This window comes from Sciurus carolinensis, chromosome X (assembly GCF_902686445.1).
Source record: "Sciurus carolinensis chromosome X, mSciCar1.2, whole genome shotgun sequence".
In the NCBI taxonomy this organism is placed as follows: domain Eukaryota; kingdom Metazoa; phylum Chordata; class Mammalia; order Rodentia; family Sciuridae; genus Sciurus; species Sciurus carolinensis.
In genome coordinates this window covers 58,914,447-58,929,795 of record NC_062232.1, presented here as the reverse complement: position 1 = coordinate 58,929,795, position 15,349 = coordinate 58,914,447, and the positions used below count along the sequence as shown (strand labels likewise).

Genomic DNA, 15,349 nt, shown 5'->3' with positions numbered 1-15,349 from the left:
ACAATTTTCCCCTGTTTTCTTCTAGGGGATTTAAGCAGTATAAGATAGGAGTCCAAACTCATTTAGTTTTCCCAGAATCATTTATTGTTTTTTCCCATTGTGTGTTCATGATATCCTTGTCAAACATGAGTTGATCATTTTATTAGTCATCTTTCTGTTACTGTGACAAAATACCTGAGAAAATCAACATAAAGGAGGAAAGATTTATTTTGGCTCACAGTTTCAGAGGTTTCAATCTAAGTTTGACTGGCTGCATAGATTTGAGCTGATTGCTATGCAGAACATCACAGCAGAAGGTTGTGGTAGAGGAAGGCTACTCACACCATGGCAACCAGGAAACAGAAGGAGAGAGAAGGAGGGAATTAAAGAGGTGGGGGAAAAGATACACCATTCCAGGGTCTGTCCCCAGTGACCTGCTGCTGCAAACTCAGCCCACTTCATAAAGTTTCCACCACCTCCCTATAGTGCCACTAGTTTGGAATCAAGTCTTCAACACATGAACTTTTTGGGAGTTTTTTTGGTAATTTTTTTCCATATTTTTTTACTGGTGCATTATAATCATACATACTGGTGGAATTTGTTGTTACATGTTCATACATGCACACCGTACACAATATAATTTGGCCAATATCACTCCCCAGCACTTTCCCCTACTTACTTGCCTTCTACCTTGTAACCCCTTTCCTCCACTGATCTCCCTTTGATTTTCCTGAGAATTACCCTCATCTTTCCCTTTTTCCTTTCTACATTCTGCATATGAGAGAAAAGAATGATCCTTCACCAACTGAGTGTGACTTATTTTGCATAACATAATGGTCTCTAGTTACATCTATTTTTCTGTAAATGACATAATTTCATTTTTCTTTATGGCTGACTGACTTCATTGTGTACATATACCACATTTTACTTATCCATTTATCTGTTCGTGTACACCTAGACTGGTTCCTTAATTTCCATAGTGGTGGCACTAATTTGCAATCCCACCAACAGTTTTAAAGTGTTCCTTTTTCTCCACATCCTCTCCAGCACTTATTATATGTATTCTTGATGACTGTCATTCTGACTGGTGTGAGATGAAATCTCAGTGTAGTTTTGATTTGCATTTCCCTAATTGCTAATGATGTTCAACATTTTTTTCATATATTTGTTGTACATTTGTATTTCTTTTGAGAAGTGTCTGTTTAATTCATTTGGCTACTTATTAATTGGGTCATTTGAATTTTTGGAGGGGACCAGAGATTGAACTTAGGAGCACTCAACCACTGAGTCATGTCCCCAGCCCTATTTTGTATTTATTGAGAGACAGGGTCTTGCTGAGTTGCTTAGGGCCTTCCAGTTGCTGTGGTTGGCTTTGAACTGTGATCCTCCTGTCTCAGTCTCCTGAGCTGCTGGGATTACAGATGTGTGCCACTGTGCACCATTTGAATTTTTTTTTTTTTGTGTAAAGTTTTTTGAGTTCTTTATATATTCTAGATATTAATCCTTTGTCAAAAGAGTAGCTAGAAAAGAGATTTTCTCTCATTTTTGTAGGTTCTCTCTTAACATTCCTAAAGTTTTTTTTTTGCTGTACAGAAGCTTTTTAATTTGATGCTGTCCCATTTGTAAACTCTCGATTTTTTTTTTCCTGAACTTTAAGTGTCCTATTGAGAAAGTCATTGCCTGTGCCTGTATACTGGAGTGTTGACTCTGTTTTCTTCTATGAGTTGCATAGTTACTGGTCTAATTCCAATGTCTTTGATCCATTTTCAGTTGATTTTTGCAGGGTGAGAGATAAGGGTCTAGTTTCATTCTACTACATATGCATAATCAGTTGTCCCATCACCCTTTGTTAAAAAGACTATCTTTTCTCCCATGTATATTTTTGGCACCTTTGTCAAGGATCAGATGACTGTATCTATGTGGGTTTGTCTCTGTGTCTTCTATTCTATACCATTGGTCTATGTGTCTGTTTTTATGCTAGTACCATGCAGTTTTTATTACTATAGCTCTGTAGTATAATTTGAAGTCAGGCATTGGGATGCTTCCAGTATTGCTTATTTGACTTTGACTTTTCAAGTTCTTTTATTCTTCCAAGTCAATTTTAGAACTTCTTTCTAGTCTCTGAAGAATGTCATTGGACTTTTGATGGGAGATGTTTTGAATCTGTATATTGCTTTTGGTAATATGATCATTTTAACAATATTAATTCTGCCTATCCATGAAAATGGGAGGTCCTTCTATCTCCTGAGATCTTCTTCAATTTCTTTCTTCAATGTTCTATATTTTTCATTGTAGAGGTCTTTCACCTCCATGGTTAGATTTATTCCTAGGAATTTTATTTTATTTTTTTGAGGCTATTGTGAATAGAATTATTTTCCTGATTTCTTTCTTAGCAGATTCATTGTCAGTATGTAGGAAAAACTATTGATTTTGTAACTTGCTACCTTGCCAAATTTGTTTATTGACTCTAGCAGTCTTTTGGTGGAATGTTTTTAATCTTCTAGGTATGGGAACATATCATCTGCAAAAAGTGATAATTTGACTTCTTCCTTTCCTATTTTTATCTCTTTTATTTCCCTCTCTTGCCTAATTGCTCTGGTTCTTGCCTTAATCTTTTGTGTATCTACAACAAATTTTTCTTTGTGGTTGCAATGAGACTTAAGTAAAATATGTTATAACATCCATTTTAAGATGATAACAACTTTAGTCACATACGAATACTGTATAGTTTTACTTCTTTGCCTTCACATTTTAGGTAACTGATATTAAAGTTAGCTTCATTTTTATAGTGCTTATCCAATAAGAAATTATTTTAGTTATTCTTATTTTAGAATGATTGTTATTTAACTTTTTATTTCAAAATAAGTATAGATTAACAGGAAGCTATAAAGTTATTATAAATAGGTCCTATGTGTCCTTCACCGAATTTCCTCCAGTAGTTACATCTTAACTATATAGTACAATATCAAAGTCAGGATATTGATATTAGTACAATTTATTTATATAGTTCTAAATCATTTTTTGTCACAGAACCACTGTATTAAGATAGTGAATAAGTTCATCACAAATATCCTTCATATTAAACTTTTTAAATTATTTTTTTAATTTTACAGATTGCATTTTGATTCATTGTATATAAATAGGGTACATCTTTTTGTTTCAATGGTTGGGTATGATGTAGATTCATACTGTTCATGTAATCATATATGTACATAGGGTAATGATGTCTGTCTCATTCTACCATTTTTCATACCCCCCTCCTCCCTCTCATTTCCCTCCATGTAATCTGAAATTCCTCCATTCTTCTCTCACCCCCACCCCCATTATGTAACTTCATCCACTTATCAGGGAAAACATTTGGCCTCTGGTTTTTTGGGATTAGCTTATTTCACTTAGCATGATATTCTCTGATTCCATTCATTTATCTGAAAGTGCCATAATATTATTCTTCTTTATGGCTAAATAATATTCCATTGTGTATATATACCACAGTTTCTTTATTCATTCATCTGTTGAATGGCATCTAGGTTCGTTCCATAATCTAGCTATTATGAATTGAGCTGCTATAAACATTGATGTGGCTGTGTTACTGTAGTCCTTTGGGTATAAACCAAGGAGTGGGATAACTGGGTCAAAAGATGGGTCCATTCCAAGTTTTCTGAGGAATCTCCATAATGCTTTCCACAGTGGTTACACCAATTTGCAACTCCACCAGCAATGTAGGAGTGTACCTTTTCCCACATCCATGCCACCATCTATTATTGTTTGTGTTCTTTTTTTTGTGTGTGTGTTCTTGATAATATCCATTCTGATTGGAGTAAGATGAAATCTTAGAGTTGTTTTAATTTGCATTTCTCTAATTACTAGAGATGTTGAACACTTTCTCATATATTTAATAATCACCCATGTATCTTCTTCTGTAAAGTGTCTGTCCAGTTCCTTGGCCCATTTATTGATTGGGTTCTTTTTATTTTTGGTATAAACTTTTTTAAGTTCCTTATCAATTTTGGAGATTAGTGTTCTATCTGAAGTGTGCATGGCAAAGATTTTCTCTTACTCTGTAGGCTCTCTCTTCACATTGTTGATTGTTTCCTTTGCTGAGAAAAAGCGTTTTAGTTTGAATCTATCCTGATTATTGATTCTTTCTTTTATTTCTTGTGCTATGGGAGTCCTGTTAAGGAAATCTGATCCTAAGCTGACATGTTGAAGATTTGGACCTACTTTTTCTTCTATTAGGTGCAGGGTCTCAGCTCTAATTCCTAGGCTCTTGATCCATTTTGAATTGAGTTTTGTGCAGGGTGAGAGATAGGGGTTTAGTTTCATTCTGCTGCATATGGATTTCCAGTTTTCCCAGCAAAATTTGTTGAAGAGGCTATCTTTTCTCCATTGTATGTTTTGGCACCTTTTTGTAGTGTGAGATAAATATATTTATGTGGGTTTGTCTCTGTGTCCTCTATTCTGTACCATTGGTCTACCTGTCTATTTTGGTGCCAATACCATGCTATTTTTGTTACTATTGCTCTGCAGTATAGTCAAAGGTCTGGTATTGTGATACCATCAGCTTCATTCTTTGTGCTAAGGATTGCGTTAGCTATTCTAGGTCTCTTGTTCTTCCAAATGAAGTTCATGATTGCTTTCTCTATTTCTATGAAGCACATCATTGGGATTTTAATTGTAATTGCATTGAATTTGTATAGTGTTTTTGGTAGTATGGCCATTTTGACAATATTAATCTGCCTATCCAAGAACATGGAAGATCTTTCCATCTTCTAAGGTTTTCTTCAATTTCTTTCTTTAGTGTTTGGTAGTTCTCATTGTAGAGATCTTTCACCTCTTTTGTTAGATTGATTCTCAAGTATTTCATTTTTTTCGAGGTTATTGTGAATGGAGTAGTTTTCCTAATTTCTCTTTCAGAAGATTCCTCACTTATGAATAGAAATGCATTAGATTTATGCATATTGATTTTATATCCTGCTACTTTGCTGAATTCATTTATGAGTTCTAGAAGTTTTCTAGTGGAGTTTTTTGGATCCTCTAAATATAGAATCATGTCATCAGCAAATAGTGACAGCTTGAGTTCTTCTTTTCCTATTTGTATCCCTTTAATTTCTTTGGTCTGTCTAATTGCTCTGGCTAGTGTTTCAAGGACAATGTTGAATAGGAATAGTGAAAGAGGGCATCCCTGCCTTGTTCCAGTTCTTAGGGGGAATGCTTTCAGTTTTTCACCATTTAGAATGATGTTGACTGTGGGCTTAGTATAGATGGCCTTTACAATGTTGAGGTATGTTCCTACTATCCCTGTTTTTTCTAGTGTTTTAAGCATGAAGGGATGCTGTATTTTATCAAAAGCTTTCTCAGCATCTATTGAAATAATCATATGATTCTTAACTTTAAGCCTATTGATGTAATGAATTGCATTTATTGATTTCCTGATGTTGAACCAACCTTGCATCCCTGGGATAAACCCCACTTGATCATGGTGCACTATCTTTTTAATATGTTTTTGTAAACAATTTGCCAGAATTTTGTTAAGGATTTTTGCATCTGTATTCATCAGGGATATTGGTCTAAACTTTTTGTTCCTTGATGCATCTTTGTCTGGTTTTGGTATCAGAGTGATGCTAGCTTCATAGAATAAATTTTAATAGCGATAGCCACCTCTCCTCTTCCTTTGTTTCTAAACTGTGTTCTGTATCTGTATAATGTTTTGTCATAAATGGAGTCATATGGTATGTGTTATTCTTTTTTTAAATTTATTTTTATTGTAAACAAATGGGATACATGTTGTTTCTGTTTGTACATGGAGTAACAGCATACCATTTGCATATTCATACATTTACATAGAGTAATGATGTTTGATTCATTCCATTATTTTTTTCCTTCCCCCCCACCCCTCCCACCTCTTTTCCCTCTATACAGTCCCTCCTTCCTCCATTCTTGCCCCCCTCCCACCTCCCATTACGTGTCATCATCCGCTTATCAGTGAGATCATTCGTCTTTTGGATTTTTGAGATTGGCTTATCTCACTTAGTATGATATTCTTCAATTTCATCCATTTGCCTGCAAATGCCATAATTTTATTATTCTTTATAGCTGAGTAATATTCCATTGTATATATATACCACAGTTTCTTTATCCATTCATCCATTGAAGGGCATCTAGGTTGGTTCCACAGTTTGGCTACTGTGAATTGAGCAGCTATGAACATTGATGTGGCTGTATCTCTGTAATATGCTGATTTTAAGTCCTTTGGGTATAGGCCGAGGAGTGGGATAGCTGGGTCAAATGGTAGGTCCATTCCAAGCTTTCTGAGGAATCTCCACACTGCTTTCCAGAGTGGCTGCACTAATTTGCAGTCCTACCAGCAATGTGAGTGTACCTTTTTCCCCACATCCTCTCCAACACCTGTTGTTGCTTGTATTCTTGATAATTGCCATTCTAATTGGGGTGAGATGGAATCTTAGTGTAGATTTGATTTGCATTTCTCTTATTACTAAAGATGTTGAACATTTTTTCATATGTTTGTTGATTGCTTGCAGATCTTCTTCTGTGAAGTGTCTGTTCATATCCTTAGCCCATTTGTTGATTGGGTTATTTGTCTTCTTGGTGTAGAGTTTTTTGAGTTCTTTATATATTCTGGAAATTAGTGCTCTATCTGAAGTATGAGTGGCAAAGATTTTCTCCCACTCTGTAGGCTCTCTCTTCACATTGCTGATAGTTTCCTTTGCTGAGAGAAAACTATTTAGTTTGAATGTATCCCAGTTATTGATTCTTGCTTTTATTTCTTGTGCTTTGGGAGTCCTGTTAAGGAAGTCTGATCCTAAGCCAATAAGGTGAAGATTTGGACCTACTTTTTCTTCTATAAGATGCAGGGTCTCTGGTCTGATTTCAAGGTCCTTGATCCATTGTGAGTTGAGTTTTGTGCAGGGTGAGAGATAGGGGTTTAGTTTCATTCTGTTGCATGTGAATTTCCAGTTTTCCCAGCACCATTTGTTGAAGAGGCTATCTTTTCTCCATTGCATATTTTTGGCACCTTTGTCTAGTATTAGAAAATTGTATTTATTTGGGTTTGTGTCCATGTCCTCTATTCTGTACCACTGATCTACCTGTCTATTTTGGTGCCAATACCATGCTGTTTTTGTTACTATTGCTTTGTAGTATAGTTGAAGTTCTGGTATTGCGATACCCCCTGTTTCATTCTTCCTGCTAAGGATTGCTTTAGCTATTCTGGGTTTCTTATTCTTCCAGATGAAGTTCATGATTGCTTGCTCTATTTCTGTAAAGTACGTCATTGGGATTTTAATTGGAATTGCATTGAATCTGTATAGAACTTTTGGTAGTATGGCCATTTTGACAATATTAATTCTGCCTATCCAAGAACATGGGAGATCTTTCCATCTTCTAAGGTCCTCCTTAATTTCTTTCTTCAATGTTTTGTAGTTTTCATTGTAGAGATCTTTTACCTCTGGTTAGATTGATGCCCAAGTATTTTATTTTTTTTTTGAGGCTATTGCAAATGGAGTTGTTTTCCTCATTTCCCTTTCAGCTTTTTCGTCGCTTGCGTATAAAAATGCTGTAGATTTATGCGTGTTGATTTTATAGCCTGCTATTTTGCTGAATTCATTGATGAGGTCTAGAAGTTTTCTGGAGGAGATTTTTGGATCCTCTAAATATAGAATCATGTCATCCGCAAATAGTGACAGCTTAAGTTCCTCTTTTCCTATTCATATCCCTGTAATTTCTTTAGTCTGCCTAATTGCTCTGGCTAGAGTTTCGAGGACAATGTTGAATAGAAGTGGTGAAAGAGGACAGGTATGTGTTATTCTGAGATTGACTTTTATTCAGCATCATTCCTCACGAGTCATTCGAGTTGCTGCATTTATCAATAGTTTGATTATTTTTATTTTTATTTAGTATTCTGTGCTATGTATGAACTCTAGTCTAACAATTATTATAGGACATTTTAGTTTCTAGTTTGGAGCTATTATGAATAAAGCTGCTATGAATAATCATGCACAGATAAGTACATACACACAATTTTTTATTCCTCTGGGATAAATGCTCTAAAGTTATCCTCCCTTTATTTAAAATATAATTTAAAAATATTTCTACTACATGTATTAAGATGAACATCATATGATGGTATAATGGTGTTTCAATCATCACAGATAACTTAGAAAACACTCAAAGTGGTGTTTATCCTCATAATCGTTCTTTTTCCATTCCTTCCTGAGCTCTAAGATTTTCTTTTCCTTCTTTTCCTGTGGTGTTGTGGTTTGAATCTTAGGCCTCATGTATGCTCGTCAAGCACCATTCCACTGAGCTATACCCTCAGCCCTTTCCTTTCTTTCTTTTTATCAATTTATTTCTGGTTAGAGAACTTCCTTTAGTTAGTCTTTTAGGGTAGGTCTGCTGATGACAAATTGTTGGCTTTTCTTCATCTGAGGATGTCTTCATTTCTATTTCTTTCCTGAAGGTTATTTATTTTCAGGGTTGAGAACAAACTTGGGACCCTGAGTGTATTAGGCAAGCTGTCTTCCACTGAGCTAAATCCCCAATCCCAGAAGGTTATTTTTGATGGATATATAATTCAATACTCTCAGGACTAGATGATAAATTCCCATAGCATCCTTCTTTTTTCAAAAGACTCATTATGTACACAATACTTGTTTCATGTCCATTACTACTGTAAGACCTGTGATTCTCAGCCTAGGCTGAATGTTAAGAATCCTGATGCCTGTCTGTATCCAAGATGAATTAAATTATAATCTCTTGGGTGGGAGACTCAGATATCAGCATTTTTAATGCTTCACCAAGGGATTGCAATATATAGGCAAGACTGAGAATCAGTGCCTGTGGGAGACTGTCTCATTTATAGTTGGATACCTAATGCTTATCTTTGTGTCTTGCCATTTTTCTAAGTCAATATTTGTCAGAATAAATTGATTTAAGGATTTAAGGATAATCGACACAATAATGATTAATTTTTGTAACTCCATACTAGATTAGTTTCCCTTCATACTGAAGAGATTTAATTCCATATTTCCTTGTTGAGACCTATTGCCTAATGGATGTTGGGTATATTAAATTCAATAAGACAGAATTCCTGCCAGCGAGTACCCCCACACACTAATGAGGAAGACATGCCCATGAACAGATGATGAAAACTTTTTAATCATCATTTAATCATAATATTAGCTGATTCCAGAGACTTTTGTGTAAGGCACACAGAGAAGGTAGATATTAAATCTGGGTAGTGAGGCCAAAGAGATATGAGCACACTTTCTTAGAATATTTTTGGTAATGATGAAATTATTAGTCACAGATTGATTCTTTCATATGCATGAGAAATTTGGGTCTGATCATGTCCAAGGAAAGTTACAGACCAGTTTGAGAGACCTAGTGCTTAAAACCTGTAGGACTGTCTGTTGTTGCACTCCTAAAAAAAACCATTGTCTTTGGGGTGGTGGAAATTATTTTACTCTTTGGACCAAAGAAGAAAGCAAGACTCACAGAGGTTAAGTGATTTTCTTTTCCATGTCACATAGTGTTTTAGTCAGCTTTTCCGCTATTCTGACTAAAAGACCTGACCAGAACAATTGTAGAGGAGGAAAAGTTTATTTGTGCGTTCATGGTCCATAGACAGCTGGCTCCATTCCTGAGGGCTCAGGACATCATGCAGGAGAGTGTGCTGGAGAGAAGTAGCTTACATGATGATTAGGAAGGAGAAAAAGAGAAAGGGGAAGAGCCTCCACTTACCAGATACAAAATATATACCCCAAAGTCACACTCCAGTGCCCCACCTCCTTCAGCCATACTCTACTTGCCTTCAGTTACCACTCAGTTAATCTGCATCAGGTGATTAATTCACTGATAGGGTTTAAGGATCTCACAACCCAATCATTTCTCCTCTGAACCTTCTTGTGTTGTCTCACACATGAGCTTTTGGGGGACAGACACATCACATCCAAACCATAACACATAGTGAGATAATGAGAATGTGGGGATTTTAATCTAGGTCTCTTGACTTTCAGTCCAATGTGGTTTCTGAAAGTGAAGTCAATAAAGTCATCTGATCTTATGGATTCGAGACATAGTTGGGGAGCAGGCTGGAAGGCAGGTTTGGGTCAGCTTATTCAAAGCAAAGGAGCTTGGATTTTTTCATCAGGCAGTGGGAAGTCATGCAATGTTTTGAACAGTGGGAGTGACTGTGCCTGTTGACTGGTCTTCCTTGCCACTTCAGCACTCACTGTTTGGCACTTAAAAACCAAGCTGACAAGTTAGTTTTACACTCCTATCAGCAAGTCAGAACCTGGTAGTTTGTGGTCAAACTGTTTATGTACTTTCTTTTAACAGTTTTTCTCTCAGCTGCTTTATGCTTTATTTAAGGGCATTCCAGTCATTTCCATCTGTCCTCTATTAGTAGCCAACCTTAAAGGAGCCCTGGTGTGTCCCTCCACCCCGTCCTGCCTTAATGAGAAAGCTGGTTTCTCTAATTCTGAAATCAGATCCAGCCAAACAAGCAAAGACACAATCACTTTGGACATGGAACACTGAAATGGTGATTAATCTTCTTCCTGAACATTCTTGTCAAATGCTTACTTCACCTCACACTTTCTTCATTTCTCAAAAAACATCTGGCATGCAACTTTTTTCCCTCCTCCTTTCTACATGTTGCCTAATTTCTCCCCCTCTTCTCTTGTCTTCTATTTTTGCTACTAGGGGAAGAAAATGCTAATAGTAAGGTGAGTATGTCAATAAGCCAGATGCCTGGTGTTGTCTCCTGATTTTGTGAGGGAGGCAGGTTAGAGCTCATCCACATTTAACCAAAAGAGAGGAAGTAATATATCAAAAAATACCTAATGTTAATGGAAGAAAAAATGGGGCAAAGATCCAGGACTTCTGATGGCCTGGGCAGTGCTCTGCCCTGCATGCCATGATTTGAAGCATGTAGACACTGAGGTTCAGCAAGCTTAGGTGAATTGGTGAAGGTTGCCAACTGTCCTTGTTCCTTTTGCTATTCAAAGTGTCAAGATATGTATTCTTGCATACTGTGGGACTTCTCAGAATACTTGCTTTTATTTCACTTGTTTTGGTTTTTGTTTTAACATTTGTATTTTCAAATGATTTCAGACTCAAAAGGAATTATAAAAGTTGTACAGAGAGCTCCTTTATACCCATAATCCAGCTTCCACCAATGATAACATCTCACCTCACCATGGTACCTCATCAAAACCAGGAAATAGATGTTAGTACAATATACTTTTTTGATGACCTGAATTATTTCCACAACAAATTTATATTTTGAAGCCCTGTTTAAATCAACTTTTCATCGCTGTGACCAAAAGAACTGACAAGAACAATGGACAGGAGAAAAAGTTTATTTTGGCTCATGGTTTCAGAGGTTCAGTCCATGGTCGGCTGACTCCATAGCTCTGGGCCTGAGGTGAGGCAGAACATCATGGTGGAAGTGTGTGGTGGAGGAAGGCAGCTCAGGACATGGCAACCAGGAAGCAGAAAGAGCTCCCTTTACCCAGGACACATTGTAAACACCAAAGGCACATTCCCAGTGACATACTTCCTCCAGCTACAACCTATGTGCCTACAGTAATTGCCCAGTTAATCCATCAGTGGATTAATGCATTGATTATGTTATACCTCTTATAATCTAATCATTTTACCTTTGAAAATTCTTGCATTGTCTCATGCATGAGTTTTTAGGGGACATTTCATATCTAAATCTTAACAAGCCCTAAGTCCCAATGTGACTGTATTTGGAAAATGGGCCTTTAGGGAAGTAATTAAGGTTAAGGTAATAGTGAGACCTTAATATGATAGAACTGGTATCCTCATAAAAAGAGGAAGAGATACCAAAGTTCTCCTCCTCATCCCTGTGTAAATAGAGGAAAGGCCATGTGAGGATACAGAGAGAAGGTGGTTTTCTATAAGCCAAGAATAGAGTCCTCACCAGAAACCTATCATGGCACCTCACTCTTGCATGGTTAGCCCCCAGAACTGTGAGAAAACAAACATCTGTTATTTAAACCACCCAACCTATAATATTTTTCTATGGCAGCCTGAGTAGACTAATACAACCTTATGTGATTTTATCAGTTTTTATATGCATGAATCTTTATTTTTGGTATATAGTGCTGTATTAGTTTCCTGGACTTGCCACAAAGATATCACAGGCTTGGTGGCTTAAACAACAGAAATTTATTTGTCACATTTCTGGAAGCTAGAAGTTCAAACAAAGGTCCTAGTACAGTTTATTTCATTCTAAGGCCTCTCTCCTTGGCTTGCAAATGACTGCCCTCTTGCTGCCTCTTTACATGTTCATCCCTCTGTGCATACACAGCTACAAAAGTCTGGTGTCTCTCAGTGTGTGCTAATCTCTTCTTATAAGGATACCAGTCAGATTGGATTAGGGCCCACCCTAAAGGCCTCATTCTAGCCTAATCACCTCTGTAATGGCTCTATCTCCACAAACAGCCACATTCTGAGGTAGTGAGGACTAGGTCTCTAATATATGAATTTTGGGGTACACGGTTCAATCCTTAACAAGTGCTATGGTATTTTATTATATGTGGAGATTTGTTATTCAACATTAAAATTAGAAGAAGTGTTCTACCAGCACAAAGAAATTCTCTCATGCTACCTATATTTAAACCCTCCTTCATTCCTAATCCCTGAAACCACTGATCTATTTTTCCATCACTATAATTTTGTCATTTTCACAGTGTCATGCAAATGTAGTCATATGGTATGTGATATTTTGACATTTTGAGGTTGGCTTGTGTTTTTTCCCACTCAGCATAATGCCCTTGGGATTCATCCAAGATGTTGCAGTAATAAATAGTTGTTTTTTTTCCTGCTAAGTAGTATTCCATATGGATGTACCATAGTTTGTTTAATCATTCATCAAAGAAAGCTATTGTTTTCCAGTTTGGGGCTATTACAAGTGAAGCTGCTGTGAACATTTGTGTACAGGCTTTTGTGAAAAATATGTTTACATATGTCTCAAATACCCAGAGTGTGATTTCTGGGTCAAATGATAGCTACATGTTTAGTTTTATAAGAAACTGCCAAACTGTTTTTCAGAGTGCCTGTACCATTTTACATGTCCCAAATTATATATGAAAGATTCAGTATCTTTACATCTTTGCTGGCATTTGATGTTATAACTATTTTTGATTTTAGTTACTCTGATAGGTGTGAAGTGATATCTTGCTATGATTTAATTTGCTTTTCCCTATTTGTGGGTGATGTTTACCAAGTGTCTCTTCATGTTTTTTGTCCATTTTCTAATTGAATTATGTGTTTTGAAAATTCTTTACATATTCTGAATATAAATGTTTTGTCAAATATGTGATTTACAAATATTGTCTTCAGTCTTTGACTTGTCATTACATCTTCTTAACAGAATCATTCACAGAGTGTAAAGTTTTAAATTTTAATGAAGTAGAGCTTATCAATATTTTTATTGCTCCTGCTTTTGGTGTCATGTCTGAGAACTATTAACCAAGCCCCTAGGTTCTGAATATTTTCTTTGTTATCTTCTAAAGTTTATATAGTTTCACATTTTGCATTTCAGTGTGTGATCCACTTTGAGTTGATTTTTTGTTTAAGAATTAAGTTTAGGTGGAGGTTCATTATATGTTCTTTCACTATAAATTTCTATTTTAACCTGTGCATTCACTTAGGGCCCCATGCACAAAAGGGTCCTATGTTTGGTTTAATGTCTTGCTGCTGCTCTTTTGTAATTCTTAATAATTTCTTCCCCCAAATTGTGTTGAAAATCCAATGGGACAATGCTGCATATGTATAGGTAGCATAGATACACATAATAATATGTATCTATTCTTCCTTCCCATCCCATGCATATATAACATTTATGATATTACATTAGTACAGAACTCCAGTGAATCCAAAATGTCTGGGAGCACAGAAAGACTCAAAATGAATTATGTTTATGACTAAGCAAGGGCACAGATAATCCCAAGAGACTATGTTTTCATTTAGACCAGGACTTGGTTTGATTGCAAAAAGAAGGCAGTGGTGTTCTACGAATGACCAAGGAGCCCTATCATATTCTTTCTTACTCATGTTATTTCTCTGTATTAGGCAACCACTATCACTGACTGTGATACAGAAGTAAAGGGAAAGATAGAGCATTCTGTAGTTCTTTTTCCTTTCTAGTCTTCTTTATAACAAAAAATTCAAAGGTGAAGGCTACTGGTAGAATGTGTGCACATGAAAAAGAGAAATATGAAACAGTTCAATTTTGTGTAATATTTCCATTGTTCTGACAAGAATGAAATACATATGCATGTATGAGTTATTAAATATGAATTGGATACTTGTAGTGACTTTACCTGTGAGTTAATGCTCTTATATTTACATTTAAACTGACCTTGAAAAAAAGATAAACAATAAAATTCATACTAATAATTTAAGTGTCAGCTATTCTTAACATAGAACTACATTAAATAACAAACAGAAAATGCCATGAGAGAGAGGGGGAGAGAGAGAGGGGGAGAGACAGAGAGAGAGAGAGACAGAGAGATAGGGAGAGAGAGACAGAGAGATAGGGAGGGGGGCCATATAGGAAGGGGGGGGAAGAGGGAGGTAAGTTAATAGGGTATGTGAATACATGGAAGAAAGAAAACACTTTTTAGTAGCTTTAACAGTATTTCCCCCCTGTTTTTGGAATGAGAGACCTCATATTTTCATTTCACACTGGGCCCCACCAATTAATGTAGCCGACCTGACTTAAAATTTATCATAATACAGTCTTGGAAAAAATCCTACTTATTCTTTAAATATCAATACAGAACTCCTGTGCAGTGTCCTTTTAACATGTGATTTTGACAGTGATTTTTAACAATTTAAAATTGATACATAATAATTGTACATATTTCTGGGATACAGTATGGTATTTTGATTATATATATGCAAAGAATTTGGAGTGCTTCATGAATTCGTGTGCCATCCTTGTGCAGGGGCCATGCTAATCTCTGTATCATTCTAATTTTAGTATATGTGCTGCTGAAATGAGCATGAAATTACAGTAACTTTTTAGTTCTTTGAGGTCCTAGTGGAAAGGTCAGCTGTATTATTATTTGGCTGTGCAACACTGAGAATGCCTTTTCCCTTCCTGGGTTTGTATCTTGCACAATGAAGAGACTGAAATAGATGGTGCTTTAGGAAGGTACTCAAGTTGGGAGACTGTGAATCTCTCATACCATTTAAAGGTCTTCATCATATATAACTGTTATTTGGGAATGATCACTTTGGATGTGAGCATTTGGAGAAAGTGCCACCTCCCTTGTCTATTTCTATTCTCATGATACTTTGCACATAGTAGGCA

At 36.2% G+C, this 15,349-nt stretch overlaps 1 non-coding gene across 1 annotated transcript; it reads right to left on the bottom strand.

Moving 5' to 3' along the window:
• Window positions 1-14,936: 14,936 nt before the first annotated feature.
• On the bottom strand, window positions 14,937-15,040 carry LOC124972695 (U6 spliceosomal RNA). The gene has a single exon (XR_007106491.1). It is a non-coding gene; the product is annotated as a U6 spliceosomal RNA (small nuclear RNA).
• Window positions 15,041-15,349: the final 309 nt, after the last annotated feature.